This window comes from Bactrocera neohumeralis, chromosome 3 (assembly GCF_024586455.1).
Source record: "Bactrocera neohumeralis isolate Rockhampton chromosome 3, APGP_CSIRO_Bneo_wtdbg2-racon-allhic-juicebox.fasta_v2, whole genome shotgun sequence".
In the NCBI taxonomy this organism is placed as follows: Eukaryota; Metazoa; Arthropoda; class Insecta; order Diptera; family Tephritidae; genus Bactrocera; species Bactrocera neohumeralis.
In genome coordinates, this window is record NC_065920.1 from 42,967,448 (window position 1) to 42,983,624 (window position 16,177).

Genomic DNA, 16,177 nt, shown 5'->3' on the forward strand with positions numbered 1-16,177 from the left:
TTGCTCTTCGTTCCAAATGCAGCTTTTGTTTATTTACATACCAATTAAGAAAGAACTGAGCCTCATCGCTAAATAAAATCGGCTCAAAAACGTCGGATATTCTTGGAACTTTTAAATAGCCCATAGAGCGAACCAATGACGTTGTAAAGCTTTATTTTATATACCTAATCTCGACCTAAATGCGCCAAGCAGTTTTATACCTCAGTTCGAGTTGCTGCGAATCGAATCTTCGTGTACACTATCAACTTCTTCTTCTTAATTGGCGTAGACACCGCTTACGCGATTATAGCCGAGTTAACAATAGCGCGCCAGTCGTTTCTTCTTTTCGCTACGTGGCGCCAATTGGATATTCCAAACGAAGCCAGGTCCTTCTCCACTTGGTCCTTCCAACGGAGTGGAGGTCTTCCTCTTCCTCTACCTTCCGGCGGGTACTGCGTCGAATACTTTCAGAGCTGGAGTGTTTTCGTCCATCCGGACAACATGACCTAGCCAGCGTAGCCGCTGTCTTTTAATTCGCTGAACTATGTCGATGTCGTCGTATATCTCGTACAGCTCATCGTTCCATCGAATGCGGTATTCGCCGTGGCTAACGCGCAAAGGACCATAAATCTTTCGCAGAACTTTTCTCTCGAAAACTCGCAACGTCGACTCATCCGTTGTTGACATCGTCCAAGACTCTGCACCATACAGCAGGACGGGAATTATCAGTGACTTATAGAGTTTGGTTTTTGTTTGTCGAGAGAGGACTTTGCTTCTCAATTGCCTACTCAGTCCGAAGTAGCACCTGTTGGCAAGAGCAATCCTGCGTTGGATTTTCAGGCTGACATTGTTGGTGGTGTTAATGCTGGTTCCTAAATAGACGAAATTATCTACAACTTCAAAGTTATGACTGTCAACAGCATTCTTTACAGGTCGTGAATTTTTGTAATAAAGTTGAACGATTTGTAAACGTTTGTTTAGGGTAAGTCTTTTAATGGTGAAATGCTAAACAATGCTGACCATAAATAACATGACAGCTTGACACGATTCACGCTTGATCTATCAAAAAATAGGCCATTGGAAAAGGTACTTCTACTTGTATCACCCGTTATAAAGAAAAAAAAACCATTATATGTATACAGCCAACGTCCCACTCTCTACCATGCGCACATCACTGACATCAACAATCATCGGTGCATCACATTCAACCAGAGCGATTTAACGACAACAGAGTTTGATGACATCGCCAACAATGTTTGCGTTTATTTCGCAGTGTTATTGTTGCTATTATAAATGCAATTGTTAAAATGTTTTGTGACTTTTAAAACGCATGTTTTTGTTGTTATTAGTAACTTTTTGCTACATTATTATTATAACAAAAAAAAATTATTGACGTTGCTGTTTTTCAACGTTACCGCTAATGTTATTTTTGCGAAAAGCAATATTTCAGCTGCAACCGCAAATTACAAACAACAACACCAACAAAAAGGCAATAGAATCATAGCAACAGCATTTTTGCAACGCAGTCAGTTATTAGATTTTATATGCAATCGGCCACAGTTGTGGGGGCAACGAAGGCATGTAGCAAAACAAACACAAACCATAAATACACAGATACAAACATATATACATGTGTTTGTATGTTTTACACGTCTCATACCATTCAAGTGCAAACGTGTGCATATGAACGGCATGCAATGTGTTGTTTGTGTGTGCTTCTATACACCCATTGTCTATTTACATAAGCGCAGATATGCAAACAATTGTATGGGCATGTAACGTTGTGCTGTGCACATGCAACAAATCAAATGTACGCGCTTGAATTCAAAAAGGAAATCACTCGTAATTGTGATTTTTATGCAAATGCCAGTTTAAATCACTCGCGCGCATGCGCACCTTAACAACAACAGCAAATACACAGCAAACAAATAAACAAGCTTAATTGTAAATGTATATCTGTGTGTGTATTTTCACCAATGTATAGGTATATGTATGTATGTAAGTGTGCAACCCACCAGGCCAACGCAGTTAGGAACAAACCGACGAACCAAACAAGCGGCGAACCTCCTAACAACAACAATTGTTGTTATTTTTTGTGGCTGACAATAATGATGATGTTGTTAATGAAGTTAATGACGATGTTGTTGTTGACAATGCTGATTACATTTTGTCTGCGAAGGCGTTGGTTCGCGTTCAATTTGACTTTTTTCAGATGTTTTTTTTTTTTTACTCAACTTCATCTGCATAAATATTGTAAAAAATATGTAAACGCAGCTTTATAAAGTGTTTATTTGTTTGCTTTATTTATTTATGGCAGAGACTTTTTTGTGGCACGCATTTTATGAATTATTGTAATTGAACTCGAAAAAATTTTTATGTGGCGTGATGAACGCAGAACAATATATACATATGTACATACATGCATGCCTACATATGCAAAGTGTGCAGTTTTTCTTGCTGTCTGTCTGTCTGTCACAATTATTGAGTTTATTTGCCCATATATATGCAGCTGCGCCGATTTGCTTATAAACGCTGACATTTAGCAGACAAAAAATGCGTTAAATTTTGGGCTAGGCTGTGCCAACATAATAAATGATGCGACAGAAAACCGCCAACAAATTATACATTTACAAATAGACACCATAAAGTATGTTATGGGTAATATATGTATAATTTTCTTAATAAAAGTGACAGATGCTGCGCTAATTTTGGGTTATACAGTGCGTATGAGTTATTTATGCAAAAAAATGAGGATGCATTCAAGGTGCAGTACGACTGAAAAATTTGTGTCAAAAGTACACACAGGCGGCATATGTACATATGTATGTAAGAGAATATGGCATTCGCGGACCTACATTTATTATACATTTATTTATGCATTGGTATATATGTATATACATACATATATATACTTTTGTAAATATAAATTAACATAGATTGAGTATATTCGATACTGCTTTCGGTTATAAGAATTGAAAATTTATTACACCTTACTATCCAATAATTATTTTTTGTTTTATTATAATTTTTACGTCACCTAATTATTTTCAAGTTATACCTCAAATTCAATATTATGTTAAAAATGTGCGAATCCAGTGAATAAATCGCCAAAAATTGTGTGAGTAAACCTTAAAAAGAATACAACTGTATTTCCCTTTATCAGTGTTGCACTGAATGCATTAAAAACTAATTGAATAAACATAAAAATTATAACTTTTTTCATTTTGTAATCCCAAAAATTTTAATAATTTTAATTTTCAAATTTCTAATTTCAAAGACTGTATTAAAAAATAGAAAAAAAATTAAACCCAAATTTTAAACTGCAAAAGGAATACTTCAGTACTTCAATACTTCCATGCCAAATATTTATTTAAAAACTATAATTAGTTACATGCTTTTTTGTGACTTTTTGCGGACTCAATTCGGATTTGACTAATTTTTTGCGGGATAATTGGATTTATACGTTTGGGTTTGATTTGTTTATAATCAATGTTGCAAGGCTGTTTTTTCAAAATATCGAAATCTTTACTGAATGCTTCGCAAAAAACTTTAATAGAAAAAAATATGAAATTTTTATTTATGCCAGCATCCGACTCAAAAATATTAAATCAGTAAGTTAAGCAGATAAGTAATATACTATATGTATATAGAAAACAGACCGATAAGGATCTATGATTAACAACACTGGAGGGTTGTGCTAACGTGAATAATAAACAAAAAAAACCTTTTAAAACAAAATACTAAGACTAATTGTCAAACGCCTTGATATTGTAGAAGGGCTGACATATAGCGTAATCTAGACGTAAACACGGTCAACACAGAAACATCAGAAATTGGGGATAATTCGATATCGCTAAAGCATTCAAATGAAAAAGTAGTAATTTTATCTTCTAGTCTGCCATGAAAACGACTCAAATGCCTTAAAACCACTGTCCTTTCAAACTTCCAGCGAAATGTTGTAATTATTATAGCAGCTGTAGCTATAGCTGAGAGTGTCTACTATACGAAGATCGTGGAGAGTCGATTCGGTGCCGTTTGCAGCAACTCGGACTGACGTATGGAATGACTTGGCGTATTTTAGGTCGAGATCTTACATCTTGTGTAAGAACTGAAGTTGCTCGACCTTCGCAAGCGACATCGCTTCGCCCTATGGGTACTTGAAAAGTTCCAAGAAGATCCAAATTTTGCTCAGCGATGAGGCCGATTTCTGGCTTAATGGGTACATTAAAAACCTAATGAAGAGCAAAAGATTCAAGAACTACCAATTCATTCAGGATATCAACGGTTTGGTGTGGTTTGTGGGTTGTGGAATCATCGTTCCACATTTTTTGATAATAACAGACAGAGAAAAAATATTTTTTTTTGCTGACATCTAGCAATCTAAGGTGAAGACGGATCATTAAAGTGCAACGAGCGGATCGTAAATCCAACACATAAGTTTCATATTCGTTCTAGTATAATTCTATATTAATTTAACTGTATTATATATAATTTGAAAATTATTTTCATTTTCGTCTCTTGTTTGATTTAATTATATTATCAATGCCACAATACTAAATTCATAGTACGCAATAAATAAAAAAAAATAATTTTCAATAATGATAAGACATAACTGTAAGCACAGAGAGCTTAAAATTCATCATTCGCATATAGGTAGGTAGGAGTGCAGCCCTATCGGGCTCAATTAGCACTTGATGTGCCATTTTGAAAAAAAAATTATGTGCCACGACAGTTTTTTTTCTGAGATTTCTATCATTCTGCTTGTAGTAAGCGTATACGTAATGGTGCTAATCAGCTAAGAATGAATGAATGTGACGAAGTTATCGCGTACAAAAATAGAAATTTCATTGTGGCGTCATTACTATGAATCGAAATATGTACTTGATTATATTCAAGGTTTCTTAAAACAATTTTATATTAAATATGAAAACAATAGTCCAAAATAATTGCATTTAACTAATCTAATCGGGTAGTGAAAAAACTTTCTGCTATTCCACTCAACACATTTTAAATACCGACTTAGTGCCATAAATAAATAGTATTAGAAAATAAAATGAAATTAATTAATATTTTAAATTAAAAAAAACTAAAATCAATTTAGATTGAATGGAGGTGCCGGGGTTTGAACCCGGGACTTCTCACATGCGAAGCGAGCGCTCTACCACTGAGCTACACCCCCCGTTATTGAAATTTTGCCAAATGACTGTTTTGTCATATAGCCACCACCGCTGAAAAGCAACAAGTAGTTGGTTGAAATCGTGTAATACACCACACTTAACTCAGCACGTGGGTAAATAAAAGAGAGTGAGCTAAAATTATTCACAATATATTGGTGAAATATATACGCTCGAGAGAGGCAATAAAAATGAGAAAAGAGAGACACTACAATTGAGCGAGTGCGCTTCCCATGCTTTGTTTACGATTTCTTTTGTCTCTCACCTGTGCTTGTAGCAGCTCACTACCCTACAAACTTTGGAATGTATCTTTGTGTGATTTTCTATATTTAGGTCTAATTGTTTAGTAACTTTAAATGGCTGGTGAGGTAAGCAGCTGCTACAGTTTGTTGTCTATTTGTTGTTTAATAATTTCAATTCTTTGCTATAGCTAGAAAATTATGAGTAGAAAAGTTTATAATTTGAAATCCATAAGACTAAAAAAATATTAGTAAAAAAAGACGTATTTTCTACGATTGATTTTTCCATCTGTGATTCATATGTTAATCGTATTGGAGGTGCCGGGGTTTGAACCCGGGACTTCTCACATGCGAAGCGAGCGCTCTACCACTGAGCTACACCCCCCGTTGGGGGGTTGACGCCCAATGTCTCACTTCGCTTATTTTGGAGCTAAGTAATTGTGGTTTGAGTGGGGTTTTTATTTTGAAATGAAACGACTTTGTTTCATGTTATATGAATTTGGATATGTATACTGATTAAATAATGTATGTATATATTATCTATCTATGTTGAAATTACTTAACAACTAAATTAAATATTTAAAAATATTAAAAACATGTGATTCTTCAGTTGGCAGTAATTATTTAAAACAATTACAGATCTGTAAAATATAACGTACATATTTATGAACACTACGACAGCGTTCAGACACGACTACTTTTGTTTTCGCTACTTGAAGCGTATGCAAGAGAGGGTACGCGACGATGAACATGAGTTTATGAATCTATTTTTGAATACCGGTTTACGAAACGTACAAGAAAATGGGAATATACATTATGTAATATGAAATTTTAGAATCGCGCGATTATTATAGAATCGCCCGAACAGAATTGGCCTTTGTGAAAGGTGTGAAAGTAATAGGCAACCCCAAAAGGGAAATTGCCGAAAACTTACTCAATAGTCAGCAAGTTTATCAGATTAATCAGAATATAGAATATCTTGTCCTGAATCTAATTAGGCAGAAAAACTTTTATCTTCAATATTTGCTTATAGTAATCTTTTCCTACAATGAATCATTAGAATAACAATTAGGATTAGAACCAGAATCGAAATTCCCCATCCTAATAGCAAATAAAGGGAAAACCTTCAACTTACACTTATATTTGATCAATGGCCTTCCTAAAAGTCCAATAAGAAAAAATTCCCTAATTTTTGGAAGCGACATCTGAGCGAAATCTAACAAATGGAGCGAAATTTGACGAATCTACTATTTTTGAGTCAGTTAATTAAATAAAATAGACATAAATCGAAAATTATTCGAAGAAATTCATTTACAGGTATCCCTCGAATAACACGGTTAATTGGTTCCGTGTTAATCAAAATCGTGTTATTTGATACTAATAAATCATACAATTTTGAAGATACCGTTCCGTGCTATTTAAAACCGTGCAACTCGAAACTCGAGATCCATACAAATTTGTACATTTGGTTCCAAAGATTAATTAAGAAAACATTCAAAATAAGAACATTTTTTTTCTTTATTTTGGTTATAAAAATTCAGTTATACAAAAATAACAAAATTCATTCAATTTAGAAAAGTGAAACTTAAAAATTTAAAAAGTAAAATTTTATAAACGCAATAATTTTTAAATTACATATGTTCAACCACTGTCACTCTCCAAAGATTGATTTATTTTTCCTTGAATAGGTAGAGGATCCTTATCAATGGAAATTTCTTGATCACTGTCGTCATCCAAAATACGAATTCTCTTTCTTCGAGGTGGTAGAATCTCCTCATCACTGGAAACATTTTTAAAGCTGATATTGGAGGATTGCACTCTTTTATTTTCCGTAGTGTTTAAAATGTTCAAGTATGGACCTACACAAGTTTTTAAAATTTTTTGGAAGGTTCTTTTGCGTGATAGTGGCGGATCAATCTCCATAAAATGAAGCTCTAATATTTTTGCTAAATCCAAACCTTGTTGCACATCAGTGACGCAAATATTGGGAGAAGAATCTTCAGGTACTTTTCTGCGTCTTCATCTACAATGCTGTCTTCATCAGGCACATTAATTATTTCTATTAGTTCAGATGTAGTCAAAGTATGTTCTTGAAACAGTTCGTCCAGATCTTGGCTATTCAGATTCTCAAATCCCTATCCACCTATCTTATGGGCAATATTAAGAATTTCATTGTGTAAAGTTTCTTCGGATGAATCAGAATTTTCTTTTTGGACAATATGAGGGAGTACTGGCTTCCAAGAACCGTTAATTGTTGAAGGTTTTATTTCGCTTATAGCAGAGGATATCTTTGTTATGCAGTCCAAAATAGAGAATTCTTTCCATGCCTGAAGAAGCGTTTTATTTTCGTCTGAATCTATTTTTTGCAGAATTGTTTCAAACGATTTTCGAACAAAATAGGCTTTGAAGGTTGCGATAATGCCTTGGTCCAAGGGCTGGAGAAGTGAACATTTGGATGATATAAGTCCTTGGGATGACTTGTGGCATTATCTAATAGCAATAAAATTTTGAAACGTAAATTTTTTTCCATCATATAGTTTTCTACTTCCAGAATGAAGCAGTTTTCAAACCACTCCTTAAACATATTTGCTGTCATCTAAGCTTTTTTATTTGCTCGCAAATGAACAGACAGCTTAGACTTATCAATGTTTTTTAATGGTCGGGGATTCAAAGATCGGTTAATAACCATAGGCTTTAACATAAAATTCCCTGATGCGTTAGTGCACATTAAAAGAGTAAGTCTCTGTTTATCTACTTTGAATCCAGGAACAGATTTTTGGCTTTTTGAAATATAGGTTCAAGATGGCATCCTTTTCCAATAGAAGGCTGTTTCATCTACGTTGAAAATCTGATTCGCTGAATAGTCTCCATCTTCTACAATTTTTTGTAGTTCTAAAATAAAAACACCAGCAGCTTCTACATCCCCTGAAGCAATCTCACCTTGAAGTTTGAGACTGCGCAACGAGAATCTTGTTTTGAATTTCTCGAGCCAGCCATTACTCGCACAAAATGACTTTTGTTGTTGTTCTTGTGCAGATGAGCTTGCCATTTCCTTCAAATATTTATAGATCTTTAGAGCTTCCTGCCTGATAGTAAGTCCATCACAAGGAATCCGTTTATCATTGCAATCTTGTATCCAAATTGAAAGAGCTTGTTCCATTTTGACAACGTTAACATCCCGTGTGCAACCCGTTCGCTTTGATGTTGTAGAGCAACCTGCTAAGACATTCATCCTTATTTTGTCCTCCTTTCTTTTAATCGTCCGAATAGTTGCTTCATGTAAATTCAAGGATTTTGCTAAAGTCGATATTTTAACTCCTTCTTTTAACTTGTCTAAAATTTCCATTTTTTCCTTAAGTGCAATAACGTTTCTTTTCAAGGGTAATTTTTTTTCCAACGAAATTTTGCAAACCTAAGAATCGAGGATAAAATTTCAATAACTGCACAATATAACTATAGAAACCTTGCAAATCTTCAACTAAAAAATCTTTAGTTCGTATGTTCTTTGGAAAGTTTAAAATCAGTCACATGGGCCAGTAAGCTAAGCGCTCACTACTTTATGCACAAAATTTAAAAAAACATCTTAAATATTTCGATCTGCTCGCTTTAACCCATTCGAGACGACTGCACAGGAGAACTGACTAAATATTGCGTTATTCAAATGCATTATTGCATCATACTACAAACAGTCGTTCGAAGGAAAATTATACTCAATTTTTAACAGGAATTTTCGCGACATCGTGTAATTCGAACTCCGTGTTATTCGAGGGTTGTCGCAATTTTTAACCGTGCTATTCGAGATTTCGTGCAACTCAAGTACCGTGCTATTCGAGGGATACCTGTATTAGCTATTGGGGTGAAAGTCAAAATCATGACAATTAGGCATTAATACAATTATACCTGAACAGGGTATATAAAGTTTGAAACGTTGTTTGTTTCAAAAGAAAACGTCACAGATCCTATAAAATAAATAGGTATATAAATCATCAGCGTAACGAGCTGAGTCGAGCCATGTCTGTTTATCCGAATAGTATGAGCGAACTAGTCACTCAGTTCTTTGAAGTGCACCCGTCCTTTTTTTACCGTCGATATCGGACCACTATAGCATATAGCTGCCATACTGACTGATCAAAATCAAGTGCTTTTATGGAAAACTTTTTTATTTGAGGACATGTCTTCTGGTATGTGTTGTTATTCAAGGACTCAAGGCAACGGTGCTATCTCCCAAGACATTGTTCCTCACAAACTGGCCGAGTTCTTCAGATAGTATTGTAAGGAATGTTTGTATTGTGAAGGGTATTTTAGCTTCGGTGCAACCTTTAACTAGTTTTTTTTTTTTTGTTTTAATTAAAAATATAGTCTTTTGAATTTCGCGGCTTTGTATAAAGGGCTACAGAGTTCGTATCTGGCAATACTATTCATCTTTGAAAGCAATACTATTCATACTTACAAAACGACGCAATGCATGATTAGTTTGGATATTGCGTTCAACAGTTATAGACGTGGAAACATAGAGTTCACTAACGCCGAAATTCGCGCAATTTTAAAGTTTTAAAGTTTTAAAGGCCGGTGAATTGGCACAAACAGTGGCCGAGCCGGGATTGACGGCCAGGAAGGTTTTGCTGTGTGTTTGGTGGGATTGGAAGGGAATCATCCACTATGAGCTGTTCCCATATGGCCAGACGCTTACTTCTACCATTTACTGCGAACAACTGGACCGCTTGAAGCAGGCTATCGACCAGAATCGTCCAAAATTGGACCACAGGAAGGGTGTAGTATTCCACCAGGACAACGCCAGACCACACACTTCGTTGATGACTCGTCAGAAGCTACTGGAGCTCGGATGGGAGGTTTTATCGCATCCACCATATAGGTCAGACATAGCGCCAAGTGATTACCACCTGTTCCTGTCCATGGCGAACGCCCTTATTGGTGTAAAGTTGAACTCAAAAGAGGTTTGTGAAAAGTGGCTGTCCGAGCTCTTCGCAAATAAGGAGGGGGGCTTCTACGAGGGGGTTATTATGAAGCTGCCGTCTAGATGGAAACAGATTATCGAACGAAACGGCGCATCACTGTAACACTTTTTATAAAGCGGAAGGGAGCTATTTGACAACCTAAATAAGGTTTCTTCAAATCTTGCGACCTTGCGAGCGTATACATTTATAAATACTCGTATATGCTATATACACACATATCGTCACCTGAAATGCAAAATAACGTATCTTCAAAAAATTCGAAATTGAGTGTCTTATTGATTACGCTTCATTACTTCAAATTACATACATAAAATTACATATGTATGTTCAACATTTTCAGGTTCTGCGGTCAGATATAAACCAATTTTAACCAATATTAAAATTTTGTTTAACTCATGTTTCATTTTATTTCGTGTTTCATTCATGCCACTGTAAATTTCCGAAAATGTTGTTACGTTATTTTGAATTTCATGTGACGATATACTCATCCTTATAGAAATAACTACGTACACAGTTTTCTTAACTTACTGAATGCTTAATTGTAGAATACTTCCGCAATCATGATTGACGTTTGAGGATTAACAATACATGCTTGGCTATGCAAAAACTTTTTGTACATACTCGTAATAACCGGCTATTAATTGAGCTGCAAGTATTGTTAGAAATTTTGTAATAATATGTATGTTATATGTGAACAAAGCCAGTCGAGTGACAGCAACCGCTTGTATATCACTAAATTGTTGCAATATTTAACTTCATGAATAACCAAAAACCATAATACCATAACCGTATCCGTTGGCGGTGCCTTTGCTGTCATAAACACTTCAATTTGAATGCAATTGTAGCATGTTCGTTGACAAACATGCAATTTTGACAGGTGTAGGACAAGTGATGAAATTGTCAGCTGTTGACAGTTGCTTGACATTCGTAATATTCATGTAATATACACACATCTCAACGTATATATTTGCCAATTAAATGTAAAAAAAATTTTGTCTGAATAGACTCGAGCATGCTGTTGCGTGAGTCGTCGGTGGGAAATAGCGCCGTTCATGGGCTACACGACTTACGATGTATGCATTTCGTAAATACATACTTATGTATATCTTATTTAGGAATTATTCATATATATGTTTATGTATAATAATCAACAAAATCATAGTACACAGATCTATATAATATAGTTGTATAAATTCATATAGAAAGTAAACTCATCGCCATATTTATATGTGGACTCACAGAGTGCTAAGGGAGTAAAATATGGTACCGTACATACATTCATATGGATATGAGAATCTTTAACGAAAGATTAAATTTATTATATTCAAAAGCGGCTGAAGACAATACGAAAATTGGAAATCTTAAAGGGGAAACAATTTAAAGAATCTCTCAAAGAGCTCAACATTCTATGACAGAGTTTGAATGCAATAAAGGTGAACCACAAGTCAACAAGGGGGCGGGCTTACACTTGTATAGTGATAATCAAAAAGTTTACAAATTTTATTATGTTATACAATTGATAATTTTTATATTGTTTTCATATAATAGTATTACATATAAGTCCACAGTGATTTTACCGTCATCTTTATGATAGTATTTGCATGTAAGTAAGCTTACATCAAGCTTCGCCAACTTTGTTTACTTAATAAGACCTTGTGTAGTGTGATTTGTTTGTAATTATTATCTTACAATGGAAACAAGAAAAAGCGTTAACGGAGAAGCAGAGGAACAAGGCTAAATCGAATAGGCTCACCATGCCGATCATATATATGATACATATATTTTAGGGTGTGTCATTCTGAGTCAACCTTTTTAAAATCGTTTATTTTACGAGAAAACTAGATTCTCGAGTAGAATCGGAATCGAGTTTACCATCCCTACTGGCAGCCATCGCGCGCACATATAATAACCTCCGCACAATAACCACCACAAAAAAATGATTTTTTTTTCCATGTTATTTATATGGAAAATATAAAATTTGAAACAGGCACCTCTTAATATTAATATTAAGAGCTCATCTTTTGAGTGACTTTTTTTCACATTTTCGAAAGTTTTGAGCCTGTTTTTCAGTTGAAAAAAAAGGTTGCCTCAGAATGACACACCCTAATATATGTATATTAGGGTGATTCAAAAAAAAAATTATTTATTTTTTTCAATTGGTACTCGCAACAATAGGTTCCTAGACACCTCTAAGGACGCCTCTCCAAATATGAGTTTTTAATTGTAACGGGAAGGTCCTCCGCCTAACGGTTTTCTATTTTTTCTTATTATCAGATAGAAAAATTTATATCTCGCTTCCAACTACTTGAAAAAATATCTTGTTAATTAGGTTTTGTAGAAAATTGAATGCTCTAAAATATGGTCTCTTATGATTTTTTCGTAAACCCAACCGTTTAAAAGATATTAACAGTTAAATTTTGATTATTTTTGAGAAAATTTTTTATTTCTTATTAATTTTATAACTCAATAAAAAAAAATTATTATGAATAGATTTTTGGGGAGGTATTCTTAGAGGTGTCTAGGAACCTATTTTTCAGAGTATCAAACGAAAAAAAAAATTTTTTTTTTTTGATCCACCTTAATATGCATTGATGTTTGACGATGAATATCTCGTAAACGCTTAACTTAATCGAAAAATCATAGTAGACCATTTTTATAGAGCAGTAAATTTCCTACAAAACTATGTGTTTCATCTTTCATCATAATTTTTTTTCATTGAGTTATAAAATTAATAAGAAATAAAGAATTTTTCCAAAAATAGTCAAATTTCAACCGTTAATGTCTTTTAAACGGTTGGGTTTACGAAAAAATCATAAGAGACCATATTTTAGAGCATTCAATTTTCTACAAAACCTAATTAACAAAATATTTTTTCAAGTAGTTGGAAGCGAGATATAAATTTTTCTATCTGATAATAAGAAAAAATAGAAAACCGTTAGGCGGAGGACCTTCCCGTTACAATTAAAAACTCATATTTGGAGAGGCTTTCTTAGAGGTGTCTAGGAACCTATTTTTGCGAGTACCAATTGAAAAAAAAAAAATTTTTTTTTGAATCACCCTAATGTATATGTACATATTTTGTGTAAAAAAATAAACTTTTAAAAATAATCGTTTACGATTTAAGGTTGCACTTTTACCTCGAATAAATTTTGCACAGGTTGACTTAGTAATTTTGTAAATTTTTTATATCGGAAATACAAAATCATTATTTTGCCCCACCCCAATATACATACATATGTACATTAGGGTGATTCAAAATTTTTTTTTTTTATTTTTTTTTCAATTGGTACTCGCAAAAATAGGTTCCTAGACACCTCTAAGAAAGCCTCTCCAAATATGAGTTTTTAATTGTAACGGGAAGGTCCTCCGCCTAACGGTTTTCTATTTTTTCTTATTATCAGATAGAAAAATTTATATCTCGCTTCCAACTACTTGAAAAAATATCTTGTCAATTAGGTTTTGTAGGAAATTGAATGCTCTAAAATATGGTCTCTTATGATTTTTTCGTAAACCCAACCGTTTAAAAGATATTAACGGTTGAAATTTGACTATTTTTGGAAAAATTCTTTATTTCTTATTAATTTTATAACTCAATGAAAAAAAATTATTATGAATGATGAAACACATACTTTTGTAGGAAATTTACTGCTCTATAAAAATGGTCTACGATGATATTTCGATTAAGTTAAGCGTTTACGAGATATTCATCGTCAAACATCAATGCATATTAGGGTGGATCAAAAAAAAAAAAATTTTTTTTCGTTTGGTACTCTGAAAAATAGGTTCCTAGACACCTCTAAGAAAGCCTCTCCAAAATCTATTCATAATAATTTTTTTTCATTGAGTTATAAAATTCATAAGAAATAAAAAATTTTTCCAAAAATAGTCAAATTTCAACCGTTAATATCTTTTAAACGGTTGGGTTTATGAAAAAATCATAAGGGACCATATTTTAGAGCATTCAATTTCCTACAAAACCTAATTAACAAGATATTTTTTCAAGTAGTTGGAAGCGAGATATAAATTTTTCTATCTGATAATAAGAAAAAATAGAAAACTGTTAGGCGGAGGACCTTACCGTTACAATTAAAAACTCATATTTGGAGAGGCTTTCTTAGAGGTGTCTAGGAACCTATTTTTGCGAGTACCAATTGAAAAAAAAAAAAATTATTTTTGAATCACCCTAATGTACATATGTACATATAAATATACATAAAAATGTTAGGTTTCTTTTTTAAGAAGAACATGTTATACCATGTTCAGACCGACACTTAATCACACGATTTCGGCTGTTAAGTGGTTTATCCCACTAATCTTATAAATTTATCAAGATTTCGCCATACAAAAATGACAGTTCGAAATCACTTCATCGGAGTGATTTGAAACTGATTCACGCTAAGTCTTTCTGTGCGACTCTGATTTTGCGCCATCTACTTGTCAGCATTGGAAATCTATTACATTATCACAGCTGATTTAGAAACTACAAAGGGAAAAAAATGTAAACAATCAAAATTTTTTTTAAAGCAATGAATCCAATTTCGCCCGAAAATCAACATAACAAATTAAAAAATGCGTCCATTATTTCCATTATATGGAAAATATTTAAAAGAAGACGGCTTTTATTTCAAAATACTATATGGCAATGTTTTTTTTTTAATAAATAATAAGCGATGTGAATTATTGAATGGCAAAAACAGCTGTTTTTTCATCTTTCCAACGGCAGTGAGAACGGGCTGATTAGTGAAAGGGCTTAAATGTAACCTAATCCCTTTAAATTTTCGGTCTGAACATGGTATTAGATAAATAATGGTATGATTGCTATTAACAAACTTATAAGCCCCATTTGATTTTATGCGCTAACATTTCCATAAAAATTCAGCAAAGATTTGCTTCGTAAATACATATGTATGTATGTACGTATATGTATTTGCTAAAATAACTTTTAGCACAACTTGTGAATTTTTACTTTTTGCACGTTGTTCGTAGCAATAAAGATTATGGGATTATTTATTTTATCAGTAAACTTCCCATTTCAGTAGATAAGTATTGCATAGTCACCGCAAGCAAATGAAGTACATGTTACTGTCATTTAGTGATAGTCATTGTTTTCGCCATGAAACCCCCATCTATGATGAAGTTGCGAAATTTCTCCTACACTTTTAACAATTTGATACCAAATTAAATACAATGTTTATTCCTCTATAAATATTTTTAATGATTAGTAATATTTGAAATATTGTGATAAAAGAATTTGCATCTTTATATTATTCACACTTCATACGAAACGCATATTCAAAATCTCAAAAACACCCGTCTCCCAAAAGTGTAAATTCAATACCTGCCATATAAAAATTCATAAAGAGTATTTGACGTAAAACTTACTATATGAATTGAAATTTAAATTATAATAATGATAAACCATTTAATAGCTATTTTTAAAATAGAAAATTATACGAGATAATTATAGAGCGGATTGCGTTATTGACTTTGATGTTTACACAACCTCCAATTAGCAGTTGACAACCGGTAATAGCAAACGTATTTGCCAACGTCACTTTCAGAAAAGAAAGTGTTTTTGGAAACGGATATATTCAATTTTCTAATCGAATAAATTACCGACTATTTGGTTTCTCTAGTTTCATTATACAAATGCTCAAGTTTTTATTTTTATTTGATTTCCCGGAGGAAGCTCTAACTATGTTTACCATATATAAACTATGAGCTCAATCGATTCAGCCATGCCAGTTTACTCTTGCAGTACCCAAGGAGGTGATCTAGTAACCGATGTTCAGAGCATACTAAAATTGTG

At 33.4% G+C, this 16,177-nt stretch overlaps 1 protein-coding gene, 1 long non-coding RNA gene and 2 other non-coding genes across 7 annotated transcripts in view; all 4 read right to left on the reverse strand.

The window, feature by feature from the left end:
- Positions 1 to 16,177, reverse strand: part of LOC126752512 (protein outspread) — a 173,005-nt gene that overhangs the window by 37,889 nt on the left and 118,939 nt on the right. The window lies entirely within an intron of this gene.
- On the reverse strand, positions 5,087 to 5,158 carry Trnaa-cgc (transfer RNA alanine (anticodon CGC)). Its single transcript has one exon. It is a non-coding gene; the product is annotated as a tRNA-Ala (tRNA).
- On the reverse strand, positions 5,706 to 5,777 carry Trnaa-cgc (transfer RNA alanine (anticodon CGC)). Its single transcript has one exon. It is a non-coding gene; the product is annotated as a tRNA-Ala (tRNA).
- LOC126752727 (uncharacterized) lies at positions 13,067 to 14,567 on the reverse strand. The gene is made up of 2 exons (XR_007666026.1): positions 14,347 to 14,567; positions 13,067 to 13,221 (listed from the first exon to the last, which is right to left on the reverse strand). It is a non-coding gene; the product is annotated as an uncharacterized LOC126752727 (long non-coding RNA).